This window comes from Mustela putorius, unplaced genomic scaffold (genome assembly GCF_011764305.1).
Source record: "Mustela putorius furo isolate JIRA1106 unplaced genomic scaffold, ASM1176430v1.1 tig00000407_pilon_pilon_pilon, whole genome shotgun sequence".
NCBI lineage: Eukaryota > Metazoa > Chordata > Mammalia > Carnivora > Mustelidae > Mustela > Mustela putorius.
This window is the reverse complement of record NW_025421373.1, coordinates 28685047-28703600: the sequence shown is the minus strand read 5'-3', so window position 1 is coordinate 28703600 and position 18554 is coordinate 28685047. Positions and strand designations below refer to the sequence as shown.

General features: G+C 38.6%; 1 protein-coding gene across 3 annotated transcripts in view; it reads right to left on the bottom strand.

Annotated features, from left to right (window-relative positions):
- The window catches only part of SGCD (sarcoglycan delta), a 568809-nt gene that overhangs the window by 7670 nt on the left and 542585 nt on the right, over window positions 1–18554 (bottom strand). The gene's annotated exons all lie outside the window — the stretch shown is intronic.

The following is an 18554-nucleotide window of genomic DNA, read 5'->3' as shown; positions in this document are numbered from 1 at the left end:
TTATGTGAAAAACATTAACCATCCCCTGAATAGTCTAGATTTTAATACTATTGTCAAACAGCAGTGGACAAGGATCCCCTTCTCTGTTCACAAAGAAGGTATCCTAACTTAGGAAGCTCAGACCTCAGCATGACTCTCAAACAGCTCTGATTCTAATGAGTTTCCTGTGTTTTATTTCCGGGTCCCCAACTTCCGGATGGTTAGAACATGTTAACGAGGAACAACGTCCTCTCTGCCAACTGCTGGCTCTCCATTCTGCTCCCACCACTCCTTGCCAACCCTCTAGGGTTTCAGTAAGTGGCAGAAAGAATGAGCTGACCAGTAGGGACACCACCACTGAGTGATCCTAGGTGCCATCCCACAGGTGCCAAGAGACAGTTCTTCCACACTTCTCCATTGTGTTTGCATTTCCCCTGCAGTGACTCAACCAGAGTCCTAAAGAGGAATGAGAGGTCTAGAGCCCTGGTGAAAGATTGGCTTGAGCTTCTGCTGAACTCATTCTTTCCTTTCTGACCTCACCCTTTGTGATGGCCAAAATCCCCCTGTCCCTACTGGCTCCTCACAGGACCTTCACCAAGTGGGTGCTGAGCTGGGGTGGTTCTGCCTCTAACATCAGCACACATGGGGGAGGGGGGTCTTGACACCGGAGCAAGAGGGAGTGACATCTGTGAGGCATAGTCTTGCTTCGGACCTTCATCCAACTCAGTTCAACTCCTCCTCTGCTCGTGATCCTCTCACTTTTGAAACATGAGGGTGCTTTTGTGTTATTTTCTTTGTTTCTCTCCCATAAAGTCTGGCTGGCTTACACAGTTTATCCTGCATTTTCTAATATCTTCGGTTTTTACTCATGTTGATACCTTGCCCTTAATGGTGTAAGTTTCCCTTCCGGTAATATTTCTCCTCCGCTCCAACTTTGTTCCCCCTCCTTTTTTTTTTTTAAGATTTTATTTATTTCCTTGACAGAGAGAGACACAGCAAGAGAGGGAACACAAGCAGGAGGAGTGGGAGAGGGAAAACAGGCTTCCTGCTGAGCAGGGAGTCTGATTCCAAGACCCTGAGACCAAGACCTGAGCCAAAGGTAGACGCCTAATGACAGAGCCACCCAGGCACACATCACCCCCCGTTTCATTTTTTAAGATTTTATGTTCATCCTCTTTCTCAATGGCACTCCTGTCATCCACCCGCCCCAGGTGACAGTCCTCATGCCACCTTCTCTTTCACCTTCTTCCTTTTTTCCTCTCTTACTTGACCAGTTAACTTACAACTTCTCCCTACTCAGTGTACTAACTCATCTCTAACCTGGACTATTTGAGTGTCTCCCACATTTCATGTCTCCTTCTTCCTTTTTGCCAGTGTACTTCACACATGGGTCTGTTTCCTGAAGTACATTGGGAATATGTCCCTTCTCTTCTCAGTAGGTGACACACACCGTGCCAGGAGCTTTATATGTATTATCTCACTTATTCCTCACAAAAATCCTCTGACTTCGGTACTCTTCGTCTTGATTGTGCCCACAAGGACACAGAGGTAGGAGACTGAAAGGGCAGAGGCAAGATTCAAACCCAGGTTTAGCCAGTATATTGTCCACTGTAACTTATCACTTCCAGAAAAATTGGACTTCTTTCCTGTCTATCAGGAAAAGGCCACCTTTTCATGGAATTAGTGCCTATATTTCCAAAACCAGTATCTGTCAGTAAGGGTAGGGTGACGGTCCTATGTAAGGCTCAGTGACGCAGACTTTCCAGTATGCACTATTTCTCAAACCTTAAACTGACATCAGTGACATCAAATTCAGGAGAGGGTGCATATGTTCATATTTGGTATGTAGCACTCAAATGGAATGATTCATACAAAAAGATAGCTGGGGTTAAAAAGAGCTTGACATAGAAAAAAAAAATGGAGCTAGGAGAACTTTATCAGATGAAGCACCGGCATTTTAGATGGGCATTAGAATTCATTTTACTCTTGTTCACTTCCTGCGGACTCTGAGATCAGCAGAAGGGACAGAGAAGGGGCCTCAGTCTTTTTCCCTCTCTCAGCCTTGGAAGTATTAGGGAGCCGAGAAAGAGAGCTTCTCTGAAATTGTCTTCTACTGTAAAAGCTACAGTAAGGGAGAAATGACAGTGTTCTGGAAGGGGAGGCAAAAAGGTAACTGCATTCTGTTTTCCAGCCTACCTTAAACGTCCTTGGCTGTTAGGTAGACGTAATAGTTTATTAAGATAGATACTCCTTATTAGTTAATGTTAATATTTCCATTGTGGGGAAAAAAGATCCTACAAGAGCCCTGTGGGGCCTGCATGGAGCTTGTGATGTCAACTTCTGACCCTAGATAACCAGTCTCAGCACCATGGCTAAAATGGCCTTGAGCAAGAAAAAAAATGGGAGGAGGCTCCCTTCTGATCGGGGCCCATGAGGGTCCTGCTGGGTCTTGGAAAGGACTACCGCTTCCATTAGAAGAAAGTGCTTCCCTCTTATGACAGGACCGAAAAAGACACAAAATAGAACTTTAGCCAGGCAGGGTGGTCCCGGGACTGGGCAAGAGTTCTCAAATTGAGTATCAGAATCCCCCAGAGGGCTTGTTAAAACACAGACTGCAGGCCTCCACCCCCAGAGTTTGGCTATCAGAGGTCTAGAGAGGGGTCTAAACACCTGCAGGTGTGGCAGGTTGAAGATGCTTGTTCTGAAACCAGACTTTGAGAACCATTGCTTTAAAGCAAAGGTCATGAGCTGAGGTGCCCACAAAGACGAGACAGGTGCTATAAATTAGAGACCCATACGGAAGCTGTGAGGAAAACAAGTCTCTGGACAACAATGTATGGCAGGTGATGGAAAGGCTTTCTACAGGGGGCCGCTTCCATTCTAAATTCGGCAGGTTACTGATGACCTTGGTCATCATTGGAGCTCTTTTTCCTCTTCCTACCACTTCCTTTTCTCCAGAGTTACTAATATTATGAATTTTGTGTTGCTGTTTTCTTGCTTCCTGTTATAATATCACTATAGGCTTGCCTCTTTATACAACGCATTGTTTACCACCGTGTGTTTTTGAACTTGACGTAGAGCAATTCCACTTACGTATTCTCCAGTGACTTTTCTGCCCTCAACATTGGATTCCTGAGATGCCTCCATGTGGTAGCACATAGCTGTAATGTATTCAGTCTCCTTGGCATTCTCTATTGTGATTTGTCCATCCCTCTGTTGGACATGTGGGTTGCTTCCAGGTTTTTGTTTCTACAAACAGTGCATCTATGCATATTCTGTATGTGGTTCCTGGTGCCCATGTGTAATTTTCTTTAGGAAAATGTGGAGTGGGATTGCTGGCTCCTAGAGTATGCATAACTATGGCTTTATTAGATGTAAGCTGTGTACACCAGTGTAGTGTATATAGTTCCTACTAGTAGTATATAGAGTTCTGGATATTCTACTCTCTTGCTAGCATTTGATAATGTTTTAGTGTGACATGAGTGTGAAATGGGATGCTATTGTCTTTTTAAAATTTGCATTTCCCAGATTAGTAATGGAGTTAAGCATCTTTTCATTTGTCTGTAAATCATTTGGGATTCTCCTTTAGTGAAATGTCTTTTGTCCATTTTAATTGTTTTTATTGTTGTTATTCTGCATGTGTGAATTTTAATAATACTTTATATTCTGAAAAATAATTATTTAGCAGTTCTATGTACTTAGAATTTCTTTTTTGAGTCTGTGGTTGTGTTATTTCACTCTGTGCTTAGCATGTTTTTAAGAAGGAAGTTTTGCATTTTAATGATAAATTTATAATCTTTTCTCTAGGGTTTGTGTTTTCTGAGTCTTGTTTGAGCAATCCTTCCATACACTGAGACCATAAAGATCAAATATGCTGTTTTCACATTCAGGTTTTGCTTTTTCATTAAGTCTCTGATTCATCAGCTATTACTTTTTGTGTATGGTCTGAGGTTGGGGTTGAAACAGATGCAGATCCATGATCTCAAGATACATTGAAAAGATCTTATTTGGCTCTGTCGTATGGCATCGCCATATACCTATGGGTCTCTTTGGTGGTTTTCTAGTCTGTTTCACTATTCTATTTGTATAACCCTGTGACAATAATTAGTTATTTTATCTTCCTTATTACAGTTTTCAAAGACTTTTAAAGTCCTCTATCTCATAAGGCAAGTCCTCTTATCTTGGTCTTCATGAATGTCTTAGCTTTTTCTCCACATTCTGCCAACAGTTGTTATTTCTTGTCTTTTTATTCTAGCATTTTGATAGGTATAAAGCAATATCTCATTATGCTTTTGATTTGCATTGATTAGTCATGTGAATATTTCTCACATGACTGTTGACCATCTGTATGTCTTCTTTGGAATACTGTTTATTCAGGTACTCTTCTCATTTTTTAAATTGGATTATTTTGTTTTGTTTTGGTATTGAATTAAGTTATTTATATATTTAGATATTAACCTCTTATCAGACGTATCATTTGCAAATATCTTCTCCCACTCAATAAGTTGCCTTTTCATTTTGTTGATGGTTACCTCTGTACAAAAGCTTTTTAGTTTAACATAGTCCCAACAGTTTATTTTTGCTTTTGTTTCTTTGGCATTGAGGAGACATAGCTAGAAAAATGTTGGTAAAGCTGATTTCAAGAAAATTATTGCTTATGTCTTCTTCTAGAATTTTTATGGTTTTATATCTCACATTTAGGGCTTCAGTCCATTTTATTTTTGTGTATGCTGTAAGAAAGTGGTTTAGTTCATTAATGTGCATGAAACTGTCCAGTTTCCGCAGCACCATTTGTTAAAGAGTCTGTCTTTTCCCCATTGTATATTCTTGTCTCCTTTGTCATAGATTAATTTACCATGTAAATATGGGTTTATTTCTGGGCTCTTTATTCTGTTCCATTGATTTATGTGTCTATTTTTGTGCCAATACCATACTGCTTTGAATACTACAGCTTTGTAGTATTTCTTGAAATTTGGAATTACAATACTTACAGCTATGTTGTTCTTAAGATTGGTTTGAGTATTTAGGGTCTTTTGTGATTCCATACAAATTTTAAAATTATTTCTTTTAGTTCTGAAAAAAATGCTGTTGGTATTTTCAAACGAACCACACCAAACCTGTAGATTACTTTGGGTAGTAGAGACATTTTAACAATATAAATTCTTTGAATCCATGAGCATAGTATGTCTTTCTCTTTGTGTCATGTTTGATTTCTTTTATCAGTGTTTTATAGTATTTAGAGTATAGTTTTCACCTCCTTTGTTGATTCTTATATATATTTTTTTGGCACAATTGTAAATGGAATTGTTTTCTTCATTTCTATTTTTAGGGTACAGAAATGCACTAGATTCCTGTATATTAATTTTGTATCCTGAAACTTTATTGATAATCTGTTTTGTGCCTCTGATAGTTTTTTGGTAGAGTCTTTAGGGTTTTCTATGTACAGTTTCATGTCATTTGCAAATAATATATATTTTTTAACAGTATGAATGCATTTCACTTCTTCTTCTTATCTGACCACTGTGGCTAGAACTTCTATTACTATGTTCAATGAAAGTGGTGAGAGTGGACATCTTTGTTTTCTTCCTGATCTTAGAGGAAATGCTCTCAGTTGTTCACCATTGAGGACAGTATTAGCTGTGGGTATTTAATATATGGCCTTTATTATGCTGAAATATGTTCCCTCTAAAATCACTTCATTGAGAGTTTTTATCATGGACATTCAATTTTGTCACAGGTTTTTCTCCATCTATTAGGATAAGATGATTTTTACTTTTTATTTTATTGATGTGGTGTATCGCATTGACTGATTTATGAATACTGAATTGTCCTTGCATCCGCAGAAATAAAACTCAATCGATCATGATGAGTTATCCTTTTGGTGTACTATTGAATGTGGTTTGCTAATATCTTGTTCAGGATTTTTGCGTCTCTGTTCATTGGGGTATTGGCCTATAGTTTTTTGGTTTGTTTCTGTTTTGTTTTTTTTTTTGTAGCATCTTTGGTTGTGGTATTCAAGGTAATGTTTGCCTTTAAAAGTATATTTGGGAGCTTTCCTTCCTCTTCTGTTTTTTTAATAGTTTGAGGAGAATGGGTATTAACTTTTCTTTAAATGCTTCATAGAATTCACCTTGTGTATTCACTGAGTTCTGGACTTTGGCTCATTGGGAGTTTTTTGATTATTGATAGAATTTCGTTTTATTCAGATTTTCTATTTTCTTCCTGATACAGTTCTGGAAGGTTATATTTTTCTAGCAATTTATCCATGTTTTCCAGGTTGTCCACTTTGTTGGCATATAATTTTTCATGGTGGTCTCATAATCCCGTGTATTTCTGTGGTTGTTGGTTGTTACTTCTGTTTCATTTCTGATTTCGGTTGTGCCCTTTTTTTTTCTTGATGATTTTGGCTAAAGGTTTATCAATTTTGTTTATTTTTTTCAGTCTTTATTTCATTTATTTCTGCTCTATTATTTCCTTCCTTCTATTAACCTTGAGCTTTGTTCTTTTTTCTAAATCCTTTAGGTGTAGGGTTAAATTGTTTGAGACTTTTCTTATTTCTTGAGGTAGGCTTGTATCACTATAAATTGCCTACTTAGAACTTCTGCTGTGTTCCAAAGATTTTGGAGCATTGTGTTTTCATTTTCATTTGTCTCCATATGTTTTTGATTTCCTCTTTGATTTCTTCATTGATCCACTGGCTGTGTGGTAGCATGTTGTTTAGCTTATGTATGTTTGTGTTTTTTTCAAGATTTTTTTTTTTTTGTGGTGATTGATTTCTAGTTTTATATTAGAAATTGTGATTTTTTTTTTTAAAGATTTTTTTATTTATTTATTTGACAGAGAGAAATCACAAGTAGATGGAGAGGCAGGCAGAGAGAGAGAGAGAGAGAAGCAGGCTCCCCGCTGAGCAGAGAGCCCGATGCGGGACTCGATCCCAGGACCCTGAGATCATGACCTGAGCCGAAGGCAGCGGCTTAACCCACTGAGCCATCCAGGTGCCCTAGAAATTGTGATTTAAAAAAAAGATGAATGCTATGATTTCAATGAATCTTAAACTTATGAAGACTTGTTTTGTGTCCTAACATGTGATCTGTCTTGGAGAATATTTTATGTGCACTTGAAAAGAAATGTATATTCTGTTGTTTTTGGATGGGATGTTCTGTATATAGCTGTTAAGCCCATCTGATCTAATATGTCATTCAAAGACACTGCTTCCTTCTTGATTTTCTGCCTGCATGATTTATCCACTGATGTAAGTGGGGGCATTAAAGTGCCCTACTATTATTGTATTACTATCTATTTCTCCCTTTGTTTCTGTTAATATTTGCTTATATATTTAGGTGCTCCTATGTTGGATGTATAGATATTTATAATTGTTATATTTTATTTTTGGATTGACCCCTTTTTAATTATGTAATGCCCTTCTTTGTCTTTTGTTGCAGTCTTTGTTTTAAAGTCTATTTTGTCTGATATAAATACTGCTACCTTGGCTTCTTTGTTTTAATTTCAATTTGCATGGACTATATTTTTCCAGTCTTTGATTTACAATCTGTATGTGTCTTTACATCTAAAGTGAGTCTCTTGTGGGCAGTAAATAGATGGGTCTTAATTTTGTATTCATTGTACCACTCTGTCCTTTGATTGTAGCATTTAGACCATTTAAAGTAATTATTAATAGGTATGTACTTATTACTGTTTTGTTAATTGTTCTCTGGTTGTTTTTGTAGTTCTTTACATGACATTTTGATACACATATACTTTACAAAATAAATCTCCCAGTTAAGTTAATTAACATATCCATCAACTACATATTTCCCTTTTCCCCTACTGTTCTAAGAACATTTAGGATGTACTCTCAGGGCAGATTTCAAGTATACAATACATTATTATATAGTCACCATGCTGTATATTAGATCTCTAAAACTTACTCATCTTATTGAAATTACAGCTTATAGCTGAAAGTCTGTACCTTTATCCAGTCTCCTATTAGTCAATATTTGGTTGTTTCCAGTTTGGGGCACTTTTGCACAGACCACCATGAACATTATCATACAGATCTCTTTGAGAATAAAGATTTCCTTTCTCTTCAGTAGCTATGAGTGGAATAACTAGGTTATAGGATAGGTGTGTGTTTAAGAAGTTTGTAAAGGCCATCTAAGATGGCCCCTCATGATCCTTGCCTCTTGATACTTATGCCCTTATGTGATTTTCTCCTTAGGATGAACTGGTTGTAGTGACTTGCTTCTACATAAGTAGGCTATGAAAAGTGATGACATGTTATGAGATTAGGTTATAAAGAGGCTATGACTTCCATTTGGGTTTGTGCTCTCTTCTCCCCACTGCCCCCACCACTCTGAGGGATACAAGCTGCCATCTTGAGAGCTGTCCGATGAAGATACCTAAGAACCTAAGGAAGCCCATTAGCTTATGAGGAATCAAGAACCTCAGTCTCACAGTCTACAGGAAAATTAATCTTGCCAACAGCCACAGGAGTGTGTTTGGAAATGGATTGTCCCAAAGTCAAGTATTCAAAGAGATACAGCTCTGAAGCAACAGTTTAATTGCAGCCTCACATGAATCTTGAGTCAGAGGCATCATCACTAAGTTGCAATCAGATTTCTGATCCACAGAAACTATGAGCTAATAAATGTCTGTTGCTTTAAGCTTTTAAGTTTTAGGGTAATAGGCTATGTAGCAGTAGAAAAATACAGTAAGAAACTGTCAAAACCATTTTCCAAGACAGTTGCACTATTTTACATTCCTACAATCAACGGCTGTAGTAAAGTAAAACTTTCGTTACTTTGTAAAAAGTACTTTTTAGTAAGCAAGTAAAACTACGTAAAGTAAAACTATTCTGATGGCTTGAAAATGGTTCTTTACTATGGTTTCCATTTTTCTGATAACTAATCATGTTAGGCAGCTTTTCATGTGCTTATTGGCTATTCAAAGTTTTTTTTTTTTTTTTAAGATTTTTATTTATTTGAGAGAGAGAGCGTGCCAGAGAGAGAGATCACGGGGTGGGGGGCAGAGGCAGAAGCAGACTCCCCATTAAGCAGGGAGCTCGATGGGGGCTCTATCCCAGGACCCTGAGATCAATACCTGAGCTAAAGCAGAAGCCTAACTGACTGGGACACCCAGGTGCCCCAAAGATGTTCTTTTGGGAGGGCTCTGTTTAAATCCTAAGCCTAATTTTTTTGCAGTTGGATTATTTGTATTTTTATTGATTTGCTATGTATTTCATGTAAAAATTCTTTTTCAGGTGGGTATATAGTATATATCAAAGTTTTTTCTCCCACTCCATGACTAGGCTTTTCTTTTCTCTCCTTTTCCTCCTCCCCCTCCCTTTCTTAAACAATGACTCTTGATGAATTTATATTTAGTATTTTTTGTGACATCTGTCATAAACCAACACTTACCCCAGGTCACAAAGATAGCCTCTTATGTTTTCTTCCAGAAGCTTTATAGTTTTAGCTTTTATATTAGATTTATGCTACATCTTGAATTAGTTTTTAAGAATAGTATTGAGGTTCTCTCTTTCCCAATGGATTTATCCAATTGCTGCAACACCATTTATTGAAAAGATAACCCTTTCCCCATTGAAGAGCACTGGTCCTTTGGTTGTAAGTCCATTGGGCGCCTGGGTGGCTCAGTGGGTTAAAGCCTCTACCTTCGGCTCAGGTCATGATCTCGGGGTCCTCGGATGGAGCCCCACATTGGGCTCTTTGCTCGGCAGGGAGCCTGCTTCCTCCCTCTCTCTGATTGTCTCTCTGCCTACTTGTGATCTCTGTCTGTCAAATAAATAAATAAAATCTTAAAAAAAAAGACACTAAAAAAAGAAAGTCCATTTATCATCTATTTGTAGATCTATTTCTAAAGTCTATTCTATTCTATTTATCTATGCTCCTGCTAATATCGAATTGTCTTGATTATCATAACTTTATAATAAGTCTTAAAATCAGGCAGTGTCAGTCCTTTAACTTTTGTAAAAGGAAAACGGATTCTTTTGGCTATTCTATATTCTTTCCTATTCCATATGGATCTTTAAAGCCTGCTAGGATTTTGATTGGGACTGTGAACCCATAAATCAATTTTGGGGAGAGTTGATATCTTAATAATATTGAATCTTTAATGGATTTTCTTTTTTAATCTAGTAGCCCAAATTCACTATTCTTGATTTATGTCCTATTGTTATATATTTTGGTTTGTATTCTTTAATCCATCAAGATTACTCTTGATACAATGTTCATTTACATGTCCATGTATTTTGTATTTTCTTCATTTATTTTGTCATCTTAAAATCTCCTTTTGTTTTAGACATAAAAATATTGCATAATTAATATATTACAATGTATGAACTTAACTGATTATTGTTAAATCTGAGCTAAGAGTAAATGAGGATTCATTTACTAATCTCTCAACTTTTTTGCATGATTGAAGTTCTTTTTTATTTAAATTCAATTAATTAACATATAGTGTATTATTAGTTTCAGAGGTAGAGTTCAGTGATTCATCAGTCTTCCATAATACCCAGTGCTTATTATATCACATGCCCTCTTTAATATCCATCACCCAGTTACCTACCCCTATTTCTTTCCTATGATTAAAAGTGTCTTAAGGTTTATCTGTTTAGTCTTATTATTAGTTTTATTTTTCCCTCCCTTTCCTCTGATCCTCTGTGTTGTTTCTTAAATTCCACATATGAGTGGGATCATATGATAACTGCCTTTGTTTTTAACATTTAAAAAAAAAAAAAAAAACCTTGCTATTTTCCTCTGGTGAGGGTCTGCTGGGGGAAATCTTCAATTTTGTGTTTTTTCTGGAATAAATATTTAATTTTTGTGCCCTCCCTTGTGGGAGGTATTTTGGCTAGATGCACAACTAGTTATTTTCTCTGGGAAATTGGAGATACTCCTTTGTATTCTTGTTTTCATGGTTGTGGTTAATAAAGAAGTCAGCTGTCAGTCTAATTTTAATTCTACAACTTCTATCTGATTTTTTTCTCTCCTGCTTTTTATCTTTAGTACTCTGGCATGTTATTCTGATGTGTCTATTTCATTTTATTCTACCTGATTTTTGGGGGGAGAGGGAACTCTAAATTTGTAATTTTGTGTCTTTCATCACTTCTGGACAATACTCGGCTTATATTAAATTGTTTTTGTTCCATTCTCTTACTCTTCTCATCCTGAAACTTGAATTAGACATTCTTACTAGAGCATTCCTGTAATATATGTCTCCCTGTTTGGGGGTAATTTTCAGATATATTTTCATGTCTCATTTTTCATCTATTTCTCTTTGTATCCATTAGAGTTTTATTTTTTGAGACTATATTTTCATTTCTGAAAATTGTTTCATTTTCTTATTTATCTGTCATTCTTCTCTTTATATTTTACTTTTTCAATTCAGTCTTTTGTTTCTTCACTCACAGTTAACATACTTATTTTATATCTTTCTCTGATACGTCTTCTATTGGAAGCTTCCATTGGTTTACATTGGCTGCCTTTTTTCCCTGCTTGCTTTTCCTGCTCATGGTGCCTTATTTGAGTATTTCATATTTTTCAACTGCGGGCTCGTATTTTTCTTAATCCTCAGAAAGTACTTGAGACCTGTATTTAGGATGCTTTTCTCTAGAGAGGATTTGCATTTGTTTCCATCAGTCATTGGTACCACCATCAGCTTGGGCCCACTGTAAACCAGTTTCTTTGCTTGAGGTTTTATAACCACCCTGGTAATACACATTCAGATTATAAATCAGAGTAAGGGCCAATTTGGAGTTACTAAAATTTGGAGCAGTGTTTTCTTTCCCTTCCTTTCAATGCTGAGATTCAAAATACGTAACTTCCCTTGCAGTCTTCCGGGTGGAAGGGTTAGAGTGAAGACTACATGGGTTGAATTCTATTACACTGAGGGTTTGGTACACTGGGGTCCAAGTTTCACTGTGGGGTCTCTAATGAGACTACCCACTTCAGGTGGGCCCTGAGACGTATTTTGCTTCCATTAAAACTGTAGCTGAATTTCATGTAGTGTAGCAAAATCTGTAAAGTTATAGCTGGGCTCGATGTTCAGATTATTTCTCTAGGTTCCCATCCTATTTTAGTTCTTGGACTCTGGAAAATCGCAATTTCCAGCTCAACACACTTAAAATATTTTAAAGATATTTTTCTGTTGTAGTTTCAGTTGTTTTCAGTGGATGGGCTGCTCAGGGTACGTAGACTACCATTCTGTTACACCAAAGCTCCGAGTGTCTGATTTTTTTCAAAAGAAGATGGAAATTCAAACTGTAGAGTGAAATCACCTCAACTTTAAAACTTGGTAGCTTATTACTATTTTATACCATGAATGTGCCAACTTTTTAAGAGCTGGATCTGGTCTAAGGGTTGCCAGTTTGCTAGAAAACCGTCTAGAAGTTTATTGATCAGAGTTCAATCAGAGAAAGAGAACCTCTGTGAATAAAATATATATATATATCGGTACATTATAGGAACTTAACGTGACTTAGTGTCTGATCCTGGGTCTGAAGTCAACAGAGCAGACAGTCAGGAAGGGAAGATGGATGTGAAGTGGGGGAGAGGATGAGCTGGAACCCACCAGGAAGAAGTGGTAAGACACTGTCCCAGGTAGCAGTTCAAAGGTTCTGATTTGGTGGTAGAAAAGTTGCTGCCCTTCTTTATAAAGCAAAGCATGGAGCTGGTACGTGAGTTGGAGGGGGTTAAAGAATTGGCTGCTGCCTCACACTAAGAGGGTGAGCTGGCAGGTGACCTCCCACAGTGCATGGTGCCCTGTACTGACTTTCCAGGATAAAAGGAAGATACCTGCTATACCTCCCACCCCCCAAGCCTCACACAGCCATGCTAACTCAGTGCAGGGAAATCCAGGAAACATAGATCTAACTTAGCTGAATCGGCACAATATAAATCCATCCCACATCATACAATTTTATTTTTTTTAAAGATTTTATTTATTTATTTGACATAAATCACAAGTTGGCAGGGAGGCAGACAGAGAGAGAGAGGAAGGGAATCAGGCTCCCTGCTGAGCAGAGAGCCCAGTGTGGGGCTTGATCCCAGGACCCTGGGATCATGACCTGAGCCAAAGGCAGAGGCTTTAACCTACTGAGCCACTCAGGTGCCCCTCATCATACCATTTTAAATGGCTGCTTTGATTTGAACATACTGTACTCAGTGGAATTAATTTCCAGTACAGAAACTAGTAGAAATAAAATAGGCACCTATAAAAAGTGAGAAATGTGGGCTTTTCTAATTATATTGGCTCTACTGTTAAGTTGAGTGAGTTACTTTGAATTCAAGCCCCTCATGTCTGCAGTTGGTATTTAAGTTTTACCAATGAAGCTGTTGAATTTTAGAGATAGCTCTGTCTTTAAATCCCGAGTTGAAAAATCTAGGCAGAATATTCTAGGGTTCTGCTCTGCAGATTTAAGAAATGGATTGGATATTCTCATTTGAAGGCCATTTCTCTCGGAAAAGCAGTGATATTTTGTCCTTTAGAGCAAAACTGTTTTGAAGTTTGCTTCTCTAAAAGGCAAGTCAGCCCATCACAAAAACATTCTTTTGAATCAGTCCCTCTTTTCTAGTGTAGAGTGTGTGACATATTTCATAAACATTTATTACTCTAGGCCTAAGGGACACAGTGAAGTGACCTATATCCCAGACTGGTAGTGTCTGGGGCTGGTCTCCAAGGTCCATGAAGAACTGACTCACTTATTTAGTTAACAAACATTTATTGAATTCCTAGTACATGCAAAATGCTGGGTCACAGTTGTAAACAAGATAGCCCTAATCCTTACCCTAGTGGGTTTATGTGCTACAGAGAGTTAGAAACATTAAGCAACTTGTTTATGGCGGTGAAGAGTCCTTGATGGAGAAGTTATAAGGACCTTATAGCTGCGGACCAGGTCCTGGAAGAGCTTGAGCCTAGGAAGCCTTATGCTGACACCTGAAGGATGAGAAGGGGTTAGCCTGGTGAGAGATGAATGTGTCAAGCAGAGGGAGCCACATGCCTAAAGACTTTAAGGACAGAATAGATTTTTTAAGTGAAGAGAAATTCTAAGAAGACTGATAGAGAATGTGGTATTAATAGGGGGAGGTAAGTCAGGCAGGACCTTGCAGAACATGGTGAGATGAAGGATTTAAAGGGGAGAGGTGGTGTAGGGGAGAACATGGTTGGTGGTGTAGGGGTGATCATGGACAACATGATCAAATGTTCATGCTGCAACAATGACAGTGATGGTTAATTTTGCACTCAGCTTGACTGGGCTGTGGCATACCCAGACAATTGTCAAACATTATTCTGAGTCTGTAAGGGTGTTAATGGATGTGATTAATATTTAAATCAGTAGACTGAGGAGACTACCCTCCCTAAGGTGGGTGGGCCTCATCTAATCAGCTGAAGACCTGAATGGAACAAGAGAAAATTTTCCTGCTCTCCGACTGGAACTTATACCATGGACTGTCTTGAGTCACCAACTTGCTAACTGCAGGTCTTGGAACTTCTCAGCTTCCTTAATCGTGCAAGCCAATTTTTTTAAATATATCAAATATATAGGATATAATATAGGACATGTTTTTCCTCATGATTCTGTTTATTTAGAGAACCCTAATACTACACACACACACACACAATTTTTTTTTAACTGTTTATATATATGGCTACCGAGTGGATATAAGTGGGGTAGAGGGGGCAAGAAAATGGAAAGAGAGCAGACAGGAGTTATCCAGGTGGGAGAAGACAGTGACTTGGATTTGATGATGCAGTGGCTCAAAGACATGTTGAATTGGGGGGTTGGAGATTTGAAGTGGAAATGTGGACTTGCAGGGCTAGGAGACGGAGAAATGGGAGGTATGTTTGGTCATTGTTGGCAGTGTATTTCTGTAGTGCTGAGTTAATGATTCTGTCCACAATGCAAAAGACATATTTGAAAACCTAGTCAGAGTCTGTGGACTTGTTTTGACTGGTGAGACTAGGCAGGTGCATGGCAAGAACTAGCTGTCTCCACCAAGTAACGATGGTGGCATCCAATCATAGTGAACATTTCCTCTGAAATATTCTCTTTCTATAGCCAGAGGTGAAGCAAATTCCGGACCAGAATTCCAAAGTGCCCACACTCTGTTGCCCTTTTGAGGTGGTTTCACAGTGCTTGTGTGGCCCAGGTAACATGACAACCAGAAATGTGGTTGTGTCTCCTAGGTTTATGAAGCCCTGAAGAAATGTTTTCTTTATTGAACCATCATTTCCTGGCACATTTCTACATTTATTTGTAACCTTTCCTTCTCTACTCAAATTCCATTTCAAGTACCTGTAAAGCATGGCGCAGCAACTGTGTCCCTTTCTTCCTTGGTTACGCTCAGAAGTGTCATGAATCAAAAAACCCCACAAAACTTTAAATGCTATCACAATGTCTGCTTTTAAAACTCAGAGAATAATTTATTTGCTGTTGGCATTATCAGTTTGTTCTCTCCGTTTCAAGCTCATTTTTTGTTGAAATTGTTTTTGTGGAAACAGTGATTACTTATCCAGATTTCTCGTTTTCATTTCCTTCATCATAAGAATCTACATTAATCACTTCCAAACCTAGACAAGCTTTTAGATCATATTTTGCTCCCATCCTCGGAGAATGGAGACAATGGCTTTTGTTACTTTAGGGAGCGACCTTCAAAACATCATAAAAACCAGTAATATATGTGGTATCTCAAAGAGACGAGGGTTAACACCAGCCTGAGCATATTCCCGCTAACACCAATACCTAAGATTACTGTGGGTGTTCTCATTTTGAGGGAAAAAATGACATAGAAAAACTTACGTTCGAAAGGGACACAATTTAGAAAAAGCTGGTGGGTGAGGTTTGTAAAGTTGGTGGTGGTTTTGTCCATTAGAGTGGTTGCTTTGGGGGAGCTCTTGAATTGGCTGAGGCCATGGCAGAGAAATTTCAATTGAGTCAGAATCACATGGGGAGTGTTCAAAGCTTGGCTCACATCCCACACAAATGAAATAAAGTGCCAGGACATCTATAGATTTAAAAAAAAAAAATTTCTTTGTGTGGTGATGGTTGAAAACTACTGGCTTAGATTGACTTAGCAGATGTCTGTGTGTGTCAGAAGTATAGAAACTTTAATATGGAATGCTACCATCCCATATGGGAAGAGAATGGTTATGGTATTGCTCCTGGCTGAAAAGTAACCCAAGCTGTGAGACAGCAGCTAAGTTAATAAACCTTGATAAAAGGAAGACCTGCCGTACCACTTTGGGGGTCCAATGTACTTCCCTGGCCAATTGTATTTCTGTGTTGCTGATATGATGATACTGTGTATATGAACCTGCAGCAAATCATTGGGATTCTTTACTCAAGGAGTGTGTATATTTCTTGATCAATTTCTTCGTTGATCTTAAGTTCATTGGCTCTCTAAAATCTTCAAGAGCTCAAAGCTGAATTCTTAGTTCAAGAAAAGTGCTTTAAAAATTGCTGTCATATTTTACCCAACAGCCACTTTGGTGAACTTGACCTGTAACAGTATAATGGGCCAGTATGTTTAAAGTATATTGAGTATATGTAATAACACTGAGTGACATTTTGATGCCAGGCAACTTTTAGGGCATGGTATTGGTTACCACCATGTTTAGCACTATGGCTCCTTCAGTTTTTAGCTTAAAAATGTGGGGTGCCTGGATGGCTCAGTTGGTTAAGCATCTGACTTTGGCTCCAGCTATGATCTTGGGGTCCTCCAGTGGAGCCCCAAGGGTCAGACGCCTCACTCAATGGGGAGTCTGCCTGTCCCTTTCCCTTTGTTCTGCCCTTGCTCTGCTCTCCCAGAAAAAAAAAAATGCAAAATACTCCCTCTGACCTCATTCTCCCGCAATCCTTGTGATTCATCCTTTATTTTTGAGTTAAACTTTTATATAGTGTGATTCAAAGGAACCTCAGAGGCCTCAAGTGAAAGCCCAGAGTCCTGTTCCAGGGCCAGATTTAGATTCACATACCATTAGTGAATGCATACCGCATGCCCTGCACGTTGGGTGCTTTTCATGCTTTTCATTTTGTTCCATCCGGTATTCAGTACCAACCGCATTTGGGAAAGAAAGCCATGGGGCCTCAGAGAGGTGAAATGTCATGGTCCGGACCACATGCCTCAAGACTTGTCTATCCGACCCAGGCCACCTGCTTCCTAGCCGGTAGGTATTAAAATATTCTATGGTTCTGAATGTTGAGAAGTAGTTCTGCCTATTGGATGGAAGCCTCATTCTAAAATCGGTGATGTGATCTGGAACTTTCATAGGTTAATATTCCAAATAAAGACAAGCACCCTAGTTATTCTGAGGTTTTCTTTATCTGGGCTAAAGAAAATCTTCAGCAGATGCTCCAGCGGATACACTGGCACCATCCTCCTGGTCATCCTGCCTGGAGCAGATGGGAGGTCCACCTGCCCCATCCTCTAATCTCCTCTTGGTGTACCTGGTTTCGCTTAAATCCCACTTCCTTACAGAGGCCTTCCCTGACCCCTTCTATCACTCCGTGACAGCTCTTCCTGCCACTGAACACAACTTGTAATAATTTGTCTGTTTATTTGATTTAATCTTTTCCTCTAGACTAAGCTCTGGAAGGGCAGTAATTCCACTAGATTTATGTCTAGCATCAAGGACACTGCCTGTTGTTCAATAACTTGTTGTCGAATGTATGTCCCTCTTAGATTCTGTCACCTATCACTGAACACAGTGCTCCTGTTGTAAGTGCGATCTGGGACCCAAGCAACCAGCCTCTCCCCTTATCTTCTCCATATGTTTCTGGACCACTTAGTGCAGTCCAATGACATTACAATTTGTGGTCACCCTAGTGTTATCTCATACTGAGTTTAGAACAGGAAAAAAAAAAATCCCTCAGTATGTGACCCATTTTGCCAGTAACCATCTCGTTCTGTATTTGTGCTGTTAAGGCCATATTTTGTCCCTTGTAATAAGTTATCTTTTAGATTTTCTATGAGGGCCACAGTTTCTCCCCTCTACCATTCCCCCCCCCCCAATTAGATGAATATATTCATCTAAATCTCTTGGAAAGAATATAGTATATATATAAAGTGTCTATATTTAGATTTAAAGCCTGAGATTCAGTATCAGGATTTAAGTCCAAGCACCACCATCTGCTGGATGCTTGGTCTTAGAAAAGGGGCAGAGTGTTTTTGAGAAGTTCAGTAGAGTTACCAGTATCTGTGAAAGGACTGTTACAAAGCTGTTACTGTAGTCATCTAGATCAATATTCTGTCCCACCTATTCACTCCCTCCTAAACTGGCTGGGACAGGCGATTGCCTTTCTTCCGTGTCTCTAATCACCTCTGGCGTTCTTAATGCTTCACCATCCACAAGAGGCATCCTGGTTTACACAGTGACAATATCACAGACTTGGCAAAAAGCCTGAACACCAAGGGCAATATAAAATCCAAGAAGCTCAGAGGCAGGTGGGTGAAGAAGTCCATTCTTCCTCCACGGTATGTTTCTGACTTTTACAAGATTTACTAGAATGTCAGTCATTCTGAGAGGGGGAAAATCTCAACAGATTCTATAGAATCCATCAA